A 12,248-nucleotide genomic window follows, 5' to 3' on the forward strand; every position below is an offset into this window, starting at 1 on the left:
GTATTCTCTCCATGTTACATTTTCTGTAGGAAGCTCTGAATCAAATTACTGTATTATTGCCTTTCCATTGCAGTGGGGCACATTTTGTTCTCATTAAGAGTTCTCTCATATACCAGGCCCAGTAATTGCTCAAAAAATGACAGTAAATGAATTAGTTCATGGTTCTGATAATGCCAGAGATTTCTGGGAAGAAAGGGTCAGTGATTCAGAATGGATACCTGTGGTTCTGTGAGCAATCCTGAGGAGGTGAAATTGTTGCATAGTAATCTCTCTCTGTAGCCTAATACTGAAATGTCAGCCCAACTACTTCCCTTTATTCAACACTAAAAACACCAATGTGATATTGATATTAATGGTCTGATCATCCCTCAAGACAATTTCCTCTCGTTTGATAATCAGGCCACAAGCCACATAGTTCTCCAGCAGTGTCAGTGTGCAGACATCACCACTGAATGACCAGCATTATTTACAGCTTTTTGTTGGCTGCTCCCCGAAGCCCCACTGCTTTACTTCCAGGGCAAAATGCCCCAGACACTATACATGCAGCAGTCTCTTCACTCAAGATGCCTAAGTTCTTACCTCCCATCACTAACTTACGTCCTGTCGGGTGCTCAGCTGGTCAAAGTGCTGGCTGGTGTCTTCTGTGTATTATAGCACTGGTACTGTTAAGGAGCCCTTTCACATCAGTTCTCTGCATATCATCTGTTGGATAGCTGACTCTGGAAGGATGTCTGCTGAATAAGTTAATTCCTGTGTGTTCTTATAGTTCCATGTGTCTGTGGCTTGTCAAGAGAAACCATCTACATTGGGTTTCTCATCTAAAACCCCAAAGGCACTTAACTGGTGAATTGTAAGCTACAATTCTGCTATCTGGCACAGTCTGAATGCATCATCTTGCCATGTGGCCTGGTCTGGCATGGGTGTGTGTGACGATGCTCCCACGGCCAGTCCTGGCTACACACCGTGTGTATCCCTGGGGTGCCCAGGGGCCTGATGAATTGGCTGAAGGTACATTCCTCACTTGTTTCTTTTCATGACCTTGGAATCCAGCACTGAAATGACTGTCTACACATCTTCACTTCCCATTCCTGATTCACATGTGGTTGAACATCTGAGGCCATTAGACTACAGGAGAGTTCAGGAATATTTTAGCTCCAGGAATATTCTGAGGGCTGAGCACCAAAGTCAGTGGCAGTGTGAGTGTCCTCAGTGATGCTCTGCATTCCACCCTGCAGAGGTGGGTGTCTGGTGACCTGAGTGGCGATGAGGAGCTGGCTTCCAAGACCATCAGTTCAGAGGGGGATGCATCTCCTTTGCCTCCTTCTCACCTGCAGGCCATGTATGTGTCTCACAGCTCAGTGGCTAAGCATGACTTTGTTTCCAGACATACAATTGCTGTGGGGTTCGCATGGAAGAGTTAGGAAATCCTTGTCATTCCTCATCACTATTAAGCAATCAGTTTCCCTGGAATCCTACTTATGTTGGACCAGATAAGCTGTCAGCACTCTGAGTGGCTTTTCACTGATGTGCAGTGCCTTGTCCCCTGTTTACTTAGAGCCTTCCTAATGGTTAGAACCTGTCAGATGCAGTGGGTTCACGGGTTGTCTCCAATCCACCAGCCAGGTCTCCCTCAGGTGCACAACTGAAGGGAATAATTAGAAGATAATACTAAAGGATGTGCTGATTGACTAACTCTAGTGAGGACAGTGAGAAAGGAAGTCTGTATTGTGGGTACCGTAGCTACGCAAAGCTCAGCGGACCTGCTGCATCTCTTGGCCTGGGGCTGGCTTTCTTCTAACAGATAGAGACAGAGAGCAATTAGCGTTTGAAAGCATAAGCAAGCCAATCTGTTTTGTTTATACAGAGAGTTTCCCCTAGAAGTGAGGCAGAAGCAGAGACATCAGTAATGAGCACATGTGTTTGGAAAAAGTATGAGGTACTTATAAATATTATAGTGGCGTCGCTATAGTTAAAGGTCTGGCAGCATTTCCATTATAAACTCTCAGTGTCAGGGGTTTAAAACTCAGCTGTAAAAATTCCAGGCTACAGCTTGGCATCCCAGGCTCTGCCTGGGAACCAGGCCTGCATCCGTGACCTCCTGCAGGTCTCTGCTGGTGTTCCCATGCCGTGCTGCTTCTGTCTTTGTGCCTGTAGTCCTGTTTGCACCAACTAGGCTGAGGAAAGAGCTGACTCTTGAGGCTGTATGGCAGAGTAAGGCCTCCTCGGTTATTGGAAAGGAGAAACCAGACAAGAGGTATCCACTGATTTTATTGACCTCTGTTTTGAGCTGGAGCTTGGTTTTCATAAGACACCTTCCAGTTGTTACAAGTGGCTCCTGTGAACCACAATGCCAAGGGCCAGATATCACTGGACATGCAGTCGGGTTAGGAAAATACAATGACAATCACACTAATACCTGACAGCCAAGCATTTTACACAGGCAGCTGCCTTAAGGTCGCCCAACCGTTTTAAGGGAAATCCACCAAGGCTATCCAGGAGACTGTACTCTCCAAAGAAAGCACTGTGCTTTATCTTTGGTCTATAAAGCTAACAGTCCAAAAAATTGATTAGCCAACGTTGGGCACAGGGTTACTTGCAGAGAGTTAAAATAGATGTAGAGAGTTCCAGAATTAACATGCAAACCATCTTGGCTAACACGACTTTTGAGAGAAACATTTTTCCTCTCATTTTGTGATAGCAGCATGTGTGGAATTTAAATCAACAAATGCTCTTTCTATGATGAGCGTTAGCCTAAACCAAAGACCAATCAGAGAAATGAGCATCAGTCTCCAGCGAGTGGCCACATCCTGTGATCTGTGAGAGAGGGGCTCACCTTGTTCTCCAGATAGTACATGGATGGCCGTGACTATACAGAACCTGTCTGGACCTTGTGGGAAGTGGAGGTTGGAGGCAAGCTTTCCCCTGCAATCTCATCTCATCTAGTACTAGCAACACCCCCTTTATCATTACATTATCTCCACTGTTTTACATCCCTGTAGCAGCTACACATTTTCTGTTTGTAACAGACTGACACGCACTGTGTTGACAGAGATATCCTGAATTGTTAAGTAAAAAAAAGAAAAAAAAATTTTAGAGATGATCATACTCTGTTGCCCAGGCTAGAGTGCAATGGTGTGATCATAGCTCACTGCAGCCTCAACCTCCTGTGCTCAAGCCATCCTCCTCTCTCAGTCACCTGAGTAGCTGGGACCACAGTCATGCACTACCATTCCTAGCTAATTTTTATTTATTTATTTGTTTAACTTTTTTTTTTTAGAGATGGAAGATTCTTAAGGTAATACTTCAGAAAGCTTTACAAAGCCTAGGAAAAGAGCCAAACAATTTATTTGGGACCGGATACTCTGTGAATTCATAAGAGGTCAAGTGCCAATGTGAAACTTAAGAAAACATCTTCCTTTGTTCGGGCATGGTGTCTCATGCCTGTAATCCCAGCACTGTGGGAGGCTGAGGCAGGCAGATCACCAGAGATGAGGAGTTTGAGACCAGCCTGGTCAATATGGTGAAACCCTGTCTCTACTAAAAATACAAAAAGATAGCCTGGCATGGTGGCGGGTGCCTGGAATCTCAGCTACTTGGGAGGCTGAGGCAGGAGAATTGCTTGAACCTTGGAGGTGGAGGTTGCATTGAGCTGAGATCATGCCAGTGCACTCCAGCCTGGGCAAAAAGGGTGAAACTCTGAGGAAGGAAGGAAGGAAGGAAGGAAGGAAGGGAGGGAGGGAGGGAGGGAGGGAGGGAGGGAGGGAAGGGAGGGAGGGAAAGAGAGAGAAAGAAAGAAGAAAGAAAGAAAGGAAGAAAGAAAGAAAGAAGAAAGAAAGAAAGAAAGAAAGAAAGAAAGAAGAAAGAAAAGAGAAAGAAAAGAAAGAAGAAAGAAATAAAAAGAGAAAGAGAAAGAAAGAGAAAGAAGGAGAGAAAAGAAAGAAAGAAAGAAAAAGAAAGAAAGAAAAGAAAGAAAGGGAAAGAATCTTCCTTTTGTTCTCAGTCATGGAATCCTATTTGATCCTAAGCTAATGTCAGTCTCCAAATCGCCATATCATGTCTACATGGGTAGAACCAATGTTTATCAAAGGAAAAATTTCTAAGAATCATTTGCTACAATCGTAAAACCATTTGCTGTTTATTCTATTTTGTGAGAAACTGGATTTAAGCAAGGTATAGTAAACTGATTTAAATCACTAAGAGAGAAAGATATTTGCTGCTAAAATGGACACTTCAATCCTAGCTGAGTCCACAGTATAAAAAAGTAAGAGACAAAGCCAAACTATGTGGGTTAAACATAGTAAGCTTGGGTTTCCAGCCTTGCTCTTGGATGCCTTGGCTTCAGGTGAGATCTGAGGAAGTGCAGGATGAGGGCTGAAGATGCTGGTTTCATTACAGGCATCCTTTTCCTTCAGTGGCATAGTGAGGGCTGTGACTGGGTCGGGCATAGAAACCATGCTGAATTCAAAATAAATCAGGAGTAAAATTCAAAGTTCCCTTTTGGGGTAGGGCATAATAGATTGGAATATTTTTAAAGAAAATTGAATGCCTTGAAACATGCTTCTGGTTTTTTGTTTGTTTGTTTGTTTGTTATTTTGAGATGCAGTCTCACTCTTGTTGCCCTGGCTGGAGTGCAGTGGTGTGATCTCAGCTCACTGCAACTTCCACCTCCTGGGTTCAGGCGATTCTCCTGCCTCAGCCTCCCAAGTAGCTGGGACTACAGGTGCCCACCACACCTGGATAATTTTTGTATTTTTAGTAGAGACATGGTTTTGCTATGTTGGCCAGGCTAGTCTGGAACTCCTGACCTCAGGTGATCACCCTCCTCAGCCTCCCAAAGTGCTGGGATTACAAGCATGAGCCACCGCGGCCAGCCAAAACATGCTTCTTATCTGATCAGGCACAGTACTTTCTGCGGCTATGCGTTGCTGATGAATTGTACATTTTCATTTTGTCTGGAGACGAGTGAAGGATCTGTGGGGTTTTCAGGTGGCATGCCTGCCCTTCCACCCTTTCCTCTGGGCTTGCCCCCTCCTCTTCCAGAAGCTTCCTTTACCATCTTCTCTCTCATCTTCACTTCTCAGCATCATTTTTAAGGATCTATAGCCAGCAAGATACATAAAAACATTTGGACGATTACTTACAAATGAGCACAGCAGGCAGACGAAGCAAGAGGGTGGCAGCACGTGGCCCAGGCTGGGCCCAGGGTCTCAGAACTGGGCCTCGGGTCTTCACAACTCATGTGTGGTTTTCTTCCACAGGGTTGTAGGCCTGACACGCAGACATCTAATCATGTGGGAAATGTACACACACTGTATTGATTTGGGTCACACACACAGAAAGCACCATTACTACATTTGTTTTATAATTAATAATGGCTTGAGAAATTTGTTTATCACTCTTGAATTTTTCTTTGAGGGACACTCGAAATCTATTTTTTCAAGCTTAAGTCTTGCAAATTTATATTAGCTCTTTGCAGCAGTACTTTTCTACCATATTAACATAACACACACACCCTTCTCAGCAGAGCAGTCACGGAACACATATTTCCTTTCATGAGCCAAAAGATTAACATCGTCTTCAAATAGTTCCTGAACTTTTTTTTTTTTCTTGTACTGACGATGCTGATTAAAATGACAGTACTTTAGCTACTATTTGTTTCTTTTTCTACCATGCTAGAAGGATGAGCCTTTAATCCTAAAGTTCCCCAGCGCCTCAGGCCATCAATAGTGTGGGAGATCCACTTAAGACTATTTTTTATTGCTTTTTTTTTTTTTCTCATGGTAAACAACCAAGTTGGGGATAGACCGGCAGTTCATCACTGGGTAAAGTTTTAGTAGCTGCACATCTGTGGATGGCCATGAGTAATCATCTCGCGCTGGTTAGGATAGGGCTGCTGGAGGGGGCGCCTCTCAGACTTTCAAGTACAACAGACCCGCCTTGACCTTTGGACTTGGGGGCCTGCATACCTTCCATAGAAGAGCAGGGAGCTTAATAAGGTTGGTTAAATAAGGAATGCAATTTGTAATCACTAGTTGATTCTGACATATTATAAGACCTGAAATCCTGTTTCCTTTTGAAGACTGCCTCTTTGTAATACCATAACTAAATACATGTATTTCTCTACATGGAAGGCCTCTATGTTCCCTACAAAGTGTGGGAACTTTGTAAAGTGTGATTCCGGGGAAAGTGCTCACAACCCTTGAAGGTCACACGTGCAGTGACGGAGAGCCATGTATGGATTTGCTTCTGGTAAGCGCATTACTACTAGACCTCTATGTCACAGTTTTAGGCCCTTTCTACCACAGGATTCCAGTATTAATCTTCAAGTTTTAGGAGTTATATGTAAAAACTGAAAAAGATGATAAAAGAAAATTGTAAGGTAATTTATTTGAATATTGCAATTGGCCATAAGTTGAGCTAATGTGACTGTTAACCTAAAGAAGAAAAGGCTATATTTGTTTTCAAATATTTGGATGACAAAATAATGTAGCATTTTACAGAAAACAGATTAAAGAGATAGAAGAACCAATCAAAGAAAGAAATGGATCATGTAACAAGTCCTGTGGATGCTTTAACCTTGAAAATCAGAAACAAGATTTGCAATAGTTTGATTCTGCTGAAGCCCTGCCAAGGCCCTTTCAATACTAGAATTTTAGGGCAGTTTTGGCTAAATATTTTCCCCAAAAGAACAAATATTGCTTTCTGACATTAGGATCACACAGGAGATCATAACTATTTAGTAGTTTGAAGACATAATCATTGTTACATTAGTAAAAATGGAAAAGTACATATTTCTTACAAAAAATCCTACAACTTGGAGAATTGCCAAGTACCTGTTGGCCGGGAAGGGAAGCTGATCTGACCGGCGTGCTTCCTTCCCTTGCTGTTGTTTTCTACAGAAATAGAGTAAAATGCCTCCCACAGTGCCACTCCACTGTCAGGCTGGAAGTGCTTCTAGCCCAGAACAGAAGCAAAAATGATGTGCCCTTTGTTGATTTCTCCTCATGGTCAAATGGCCAGTGGCCAGGAGGCAGCCCTTGGCAACTAACAATGAAATCGGAAATGGCTTGTGGTAAATATTTCCCTTCAAGGCCCTTTTCCTACCACAGCACTGGTTAGGTTCAAGATGGACATACTCAGATGACTAATGTGTGGCTTTCCAATGATTTGAGCTTGTCTGAGGGATGCTGTGAAAATAAATTAGTGTTTTCTTCACATTTAAAAAATTGAGACCAAAACTGACGAAGTAACCACCTTAAAATATTTTTTAAAACTCCACAAATTCAGATGAGCACAGTGGCTCACACCTGTAATCCCAGTACTTTTCAAGGCTAAGGCAGGAGGATCACTTGAGGCCAGGAGTTTGAGACCAGTGTGGGCAACATAGTGAGACCATCATCTCTACAAAAAAATGAAAAAATTAGCTGTGTGTGGTGGCATGTACTTGTAGTCCCAGGTACTTAGTAGACTGAGACTAGAAGATTGCTTGAGCCCAGGAAGTTGAGGCTGCAGTGAGCTATAATTGTGCCACTGTACTCCATTCTAGGCGACAGAATAAGACTTTGCCTTAAAACAAACACAAACATACAAAAATCCACAACTTTAACATCTCATAATATTTTATTTTAAAAACCTTTCTTTAAAGCAAGATATTAAGTTGTGAACACAAAAGATAATGAAACAGCTCAACGTTGGAGAAAAAAATGCATAAGCCAGCGCCATTCAAGGTGAAATGGATATGGAATGTTTAGAAAAAGATATACCATCAACTTTTCATTATGTGGTTGCAATCCTGGGGTTTGTGCTAGTTGGAACCTGTAACAGGGATCAGCACTAAAGTTGTATAAAATTAATACAAATGTATAGTATCCTCATCATTATGCTTTTGTCTATCTTAAACTTTGTTTCACAATGCTGTTTATGACCATTAAATTACTAATGTACATACTCAAGCTAGGAAACCTTCCTAAGAGGTTTCCTATTTTTGGACTTAGGTTGAATACTATCAGTTGCTTTGCATGTCTTTGTCCATCTGACATGTTGCATCTTAGGGTAATATTCACTGGATGGGACATTTCTGTATAATTTACTTTTTTCTGAGTCAATAGCCTCTTTGCCTTCTCAAATGCATCATGTTTTCTACTCACAGATGTGAGAATCTACTTAGTCTTCTAAAGTTTTGTGCAATACAAATTATTAACCATTGCCATCTGCACAATGAGAAAAGTAATTAACATTTTAGATATTAGTATGCTTTATAAAGTAAGCATTTCTTGATCTTTTTAGAGCAGTGGAGTATATTTTCCCATGCCTATCCTCCTACCTACATGTTTTACAGGTCTATGAGTAGCAAAAGTGAAGAAATGAGAAACAAGTTAATTAGCTTGCTTTCTTGCTGGCTGACTGCCTGCCTGCGCTTTTAGCTGCTTCTCTGAAATTCTGATTGATCTAATCTTGTAATTTAACCTTCTTCATGGCAAGCTGGTGTAAAATCTATAAAAACTATTTATCAAAATTGTTAAAAGTGGCAGAGGTGCTGGATGCACATGTTCTTCATACATCAAAGTTTTTAGAAAATCTTTCAACTGTCCTAAATCTTCACATAGAATAAAAACCCACTAAGCCTCCTTCCCTTTTCAGATTCTCTCTCAGCCTGGAAGGAATGGGAGTTTCTGCCTCAAGACCGATCCTGGGTTCATTCCCATTTTCTCACCCAGCAGAGTCCTGGCATCTTGGCTCCCTGATGTTGATGACTGAAGACACAGGTTGTCACCTGTTTCCATTTTTTAGGTGGAGTACTTCTTCTTTCTTCTTGAATGTTTAGAAAATATGGTCAAGTTAGACTTGATTTTATCTTGCAAATGTCAATATAGGTCAAACAAAAGATTGAATATGAAAATGGATTTATGATTTGGAGAGAATCATAAATCCAAATAATGATTTGGAGGTTTGGTTTGGTGATTCTGTTGGAGGAATTTTGATGTGAAGATTAAGAAGTATGTTATAGGCAAGATACTTAATGGAAGGACAAGAGGCAGATAGAGCAAAAGAAAAAAAATTCTTAAATCTCAGAGTTAAAACTCAGAGTTAAAACAAGGTGGCACTTATAAAAATCCTATTTCTTTGTATAAAATTTTATCCTCTATAATTTATTAATCAGTACAACTGTAGGTATCCTTGATGTCAAAAAAAGATTAAAATTCTATTCTTTCTAAACAGATTTTTTGATCCATTAATGTTCTTTTCATGCTACAGAGAATCTGAGTATAAAGTTACCTAACTTTTAAAAACACATGTGGATCATAACATAATGTCCCAACATACAGGGGCTCGGTTTCTTTGGGTCCTGGGCCTGTGTGGACACTAGAGGTTGGGTATAGAGGGAGAGCAAGAGAAACACACATGTAACTACTTTCATTGTGAACCCCCAAAAGAGGAGGCTTCCTGGGAAAAATAAATATAGTTTCTTTGCAAGACTTCAAGAGGCATGTATCTGCGCATATCACAGGATCAGAAAGTTACTCTCATCTTGGTCAGTACAAAATCTCTAGGGCTAAGGCACCTGGGGTGGGCTTTATGGGTTGTAAAACCACTCGTTCTTCCAGGTAATAGGATAAATGTGGCAGAAAAAGTGATGCCATTCCTTCCATTGAGTCATGTGACCTCGTTAGTGTTACTTGATATTATACAACCGGGTTATTTTGGGCCCACTTACATATGTTTATTTTGATTACTTAGTTTTCTGCGGTAATTTCATGATTATTTCTTAAGATATCCAGAAACGTACTCTTCCTTCATGCCCATGCTCTTCATAGTTCTGATTTGGTAACCATTTTATGGTTAGAAGATGGGTATTTCAATAATTTGAAATGAGTTAATGTGAGCCTAGATCCCAATCAGATCCAACATTTTAAGTGCTCATAAAAATCTGAAACCCTGCAATAACATTAAATCCCCATATGCAGAGGAAAACAATTCACATTTTTGTGGCACTGGCAGTGAACTTGCAGACATTTCTGCCTGGATTGTCTGTTAAGCCTCCTACTATATTAATGTAGCTTTGGAAGAAAAGGGCGAAGTTAGGTTTAAAACGTCACATTCAAAACATTGTGCATATAAGAAATATAACCCTAGGGCCAGAAGTCACCAATGAAAAGAAATTACACTGGTTGTGTAAACATTGTTTTCTTGAGGCAGGGAGGTGATTGTTTTTTGGTGCAAAGGAAAAATCTATTCCATTAAGGGAGGGAGGTGAGGCCTCCTAGAGAAGAGCTGGGAGTGTCAAATTAAAGAGAGGCTGTGGGTAGTGCCGGTTTGCATGTGCCTGAGGGAGGCACAGCTGGGCTCGGAGTGAGGCGCCTTGCGGGCTGCTATGTGAAGACAGGTTTTCCCGTCTCTACAGCTCCTTCCGGTCTTTTCCTAGCAGGCTCTTTAGTCCACCACGTTGCAACTGGGACGCTGCTTCCTTTGGGCCTTTCTTGACCCTTCCGTTGTGGACCAGTCTTCTTTTTATGAGCTCCCTTAAAGCTTTGTGCAGATCCCTCAATCGCAATGGCAGCTACAAGGATGTAGCCTACGGCACGTGCCCAGAGTGCGGCTGCCCCCCTGGTCGGTGAGTGGCTCTACTGCGCTCTGCCCAAGGTGCCTTCTCACGCACCTCCAGGAAGTACTTCTGCCAGCAGTTTACAAAGCATTTGACAGCAGGGGATTGGCCTCCTGCACAGGAAGTATGTGGCTGATTACAATCGTGAGTGTATAAATAGCTCAGAGTTTAGAATTAATATTCAAATTTGTGGAAAATTGTTGAGAAAAACAAACCCATAGTTCTCAGGGATGGATGCTCTAAGGAATAATAGAAATTGAACAGTTCTAAGAAGCCTGCCAGCGACCTCCGGTGTAAAGCCACTAGGTAGAGTCATAGGCCACCTCCTTCTCCAATTTTAAGACATAAAAATGCAGGTGACCCCTTGTGTAAGGCCAGTGGGTCACATCCACAGACCCCCCTTAATCTTCTGGTTCTAGATTGTCCTAGAAGAAAACGTGAGCTAAGTGGAGCTCAGCCTCATTTCTGAGGCTCTGCATGTTTCTTAAGCTTATATGGAAGCCACTTTTCCAGCTACAGTGAGATGTGTTATGGACGTGGGCACTCCTTGGGAGTCAGCGTGGTAATATATGTGAATGGGCTTTGCGTCCTCAGGAGACTAGAAGATATGAAAATCCAAGGTATTACTGTAATTACTTGGCCTACAGTTAAATTGAGACTGTGCAGCTGTCTCTTGGTATTTATTCTCAGGGAGTTCATATGCTGTCTAAGGAAATGGGAAAACGATAGGACACCCAGTCCCATGTTTCTGGGGAGAGATTTATAAAGAGTGCAATGGAGGTGGAGAAAAGCTCACTGTTTAATACAAATATTTTTTCATTTAGGTTCAGTTATTTTACATAATTCTATTTCTCACTGAAGTCTGTGAATAGATACAGCTATTTTCTTTACTAATCGGTGACCTGAAGTTAAAATGAGTGGAGAGGTTTTAGGCACAAGTGTATTAGTTTTGCTTCCTCCATTTCATGCTTCTCTAAAAGCCAAAGTCCTTGAACAGATGTTCTTAAGTTTTTTCCACAATGTAAATAAGTGACCCCTAGAGAAAGAGGAAAACCATAGCATGGAAAGTTTTCGGGAAAAAATACTTTGTTTTTTAGAAAATCATAAATAAAAGTAAATAAATATGAATATGATGAGAATATTTATGAAATTTAAACTTTCACATTCTCTTCCTAATAGTACCATAATAATGTGGCTATTTTTTACAGATATTTCTTTTGTAATTTTGGTTATCAGAAACGAAAATTTGTTTCTCATTTGTTTTTGACTTGAAACTCTGCTTTATTTTGTATTACACGATTTAAAAATCTCATTACTCTATTCGTGTTTCCATGACAACATAAGGTTTTTTTCAAAAAAGCATCAGTATTTCTGAAAGTTGTACAGTATTTTCAATTGCATACCTAGGGAACAATTATAATTATAGTTTCAAGAGATGGTTTGGAGCTTAAACCATCTTAATATTTGCCAGTAGAATTTTAAGTCTATTAATTCACTAAAAGACAGATTTTACTTTCTCAACCCTGAACATATACTTTTAAAACTTTAGTCAAAAACCATATATTCTCTAACCTGCCATGGAACTTTCTTGGGTGCAAGCATATTACCTGTGGAAAGATGACAGCTTGCAAAAGACTCTGAGGGA

The 12,248-nt window shown here is 41.0% G+C and overlaps 1 long non-coding RNA gene across 1 annotated transcript in view; it reads left to right on the top strand.

Annotated features, from left to right (window-relative positions):
- LOC103886780 overlaps positions 1-12,248 on the top strand; it is a 46,667-nt gene that overhangs the window by 15,668 nt on the left and 18,751 nt on the right. The window contains exon 2 of the long non-coding RNA XR_650594.4: positions 8,641-8,790. This is a non-coding gene — a long non-coding RNA (uncharacterized LOC103886780). The remainder of the gene's footprint in view (positions 1-8,640; positions 8,791-12,248) is intronic.

Source organism: Papio anubis, chromosome 8 (assembly GCF_008728515.1).
Source record: "Papio anubis isolate 15944 chromosome 8, Panubis1.0, whole genome shotgun sequence".
NCBI classification, from domain to species: Eukaryota; Metazoa; Chordata; class Mammalia; order Primates; family Cercopithecidae; genus Papio; species Papio anubis.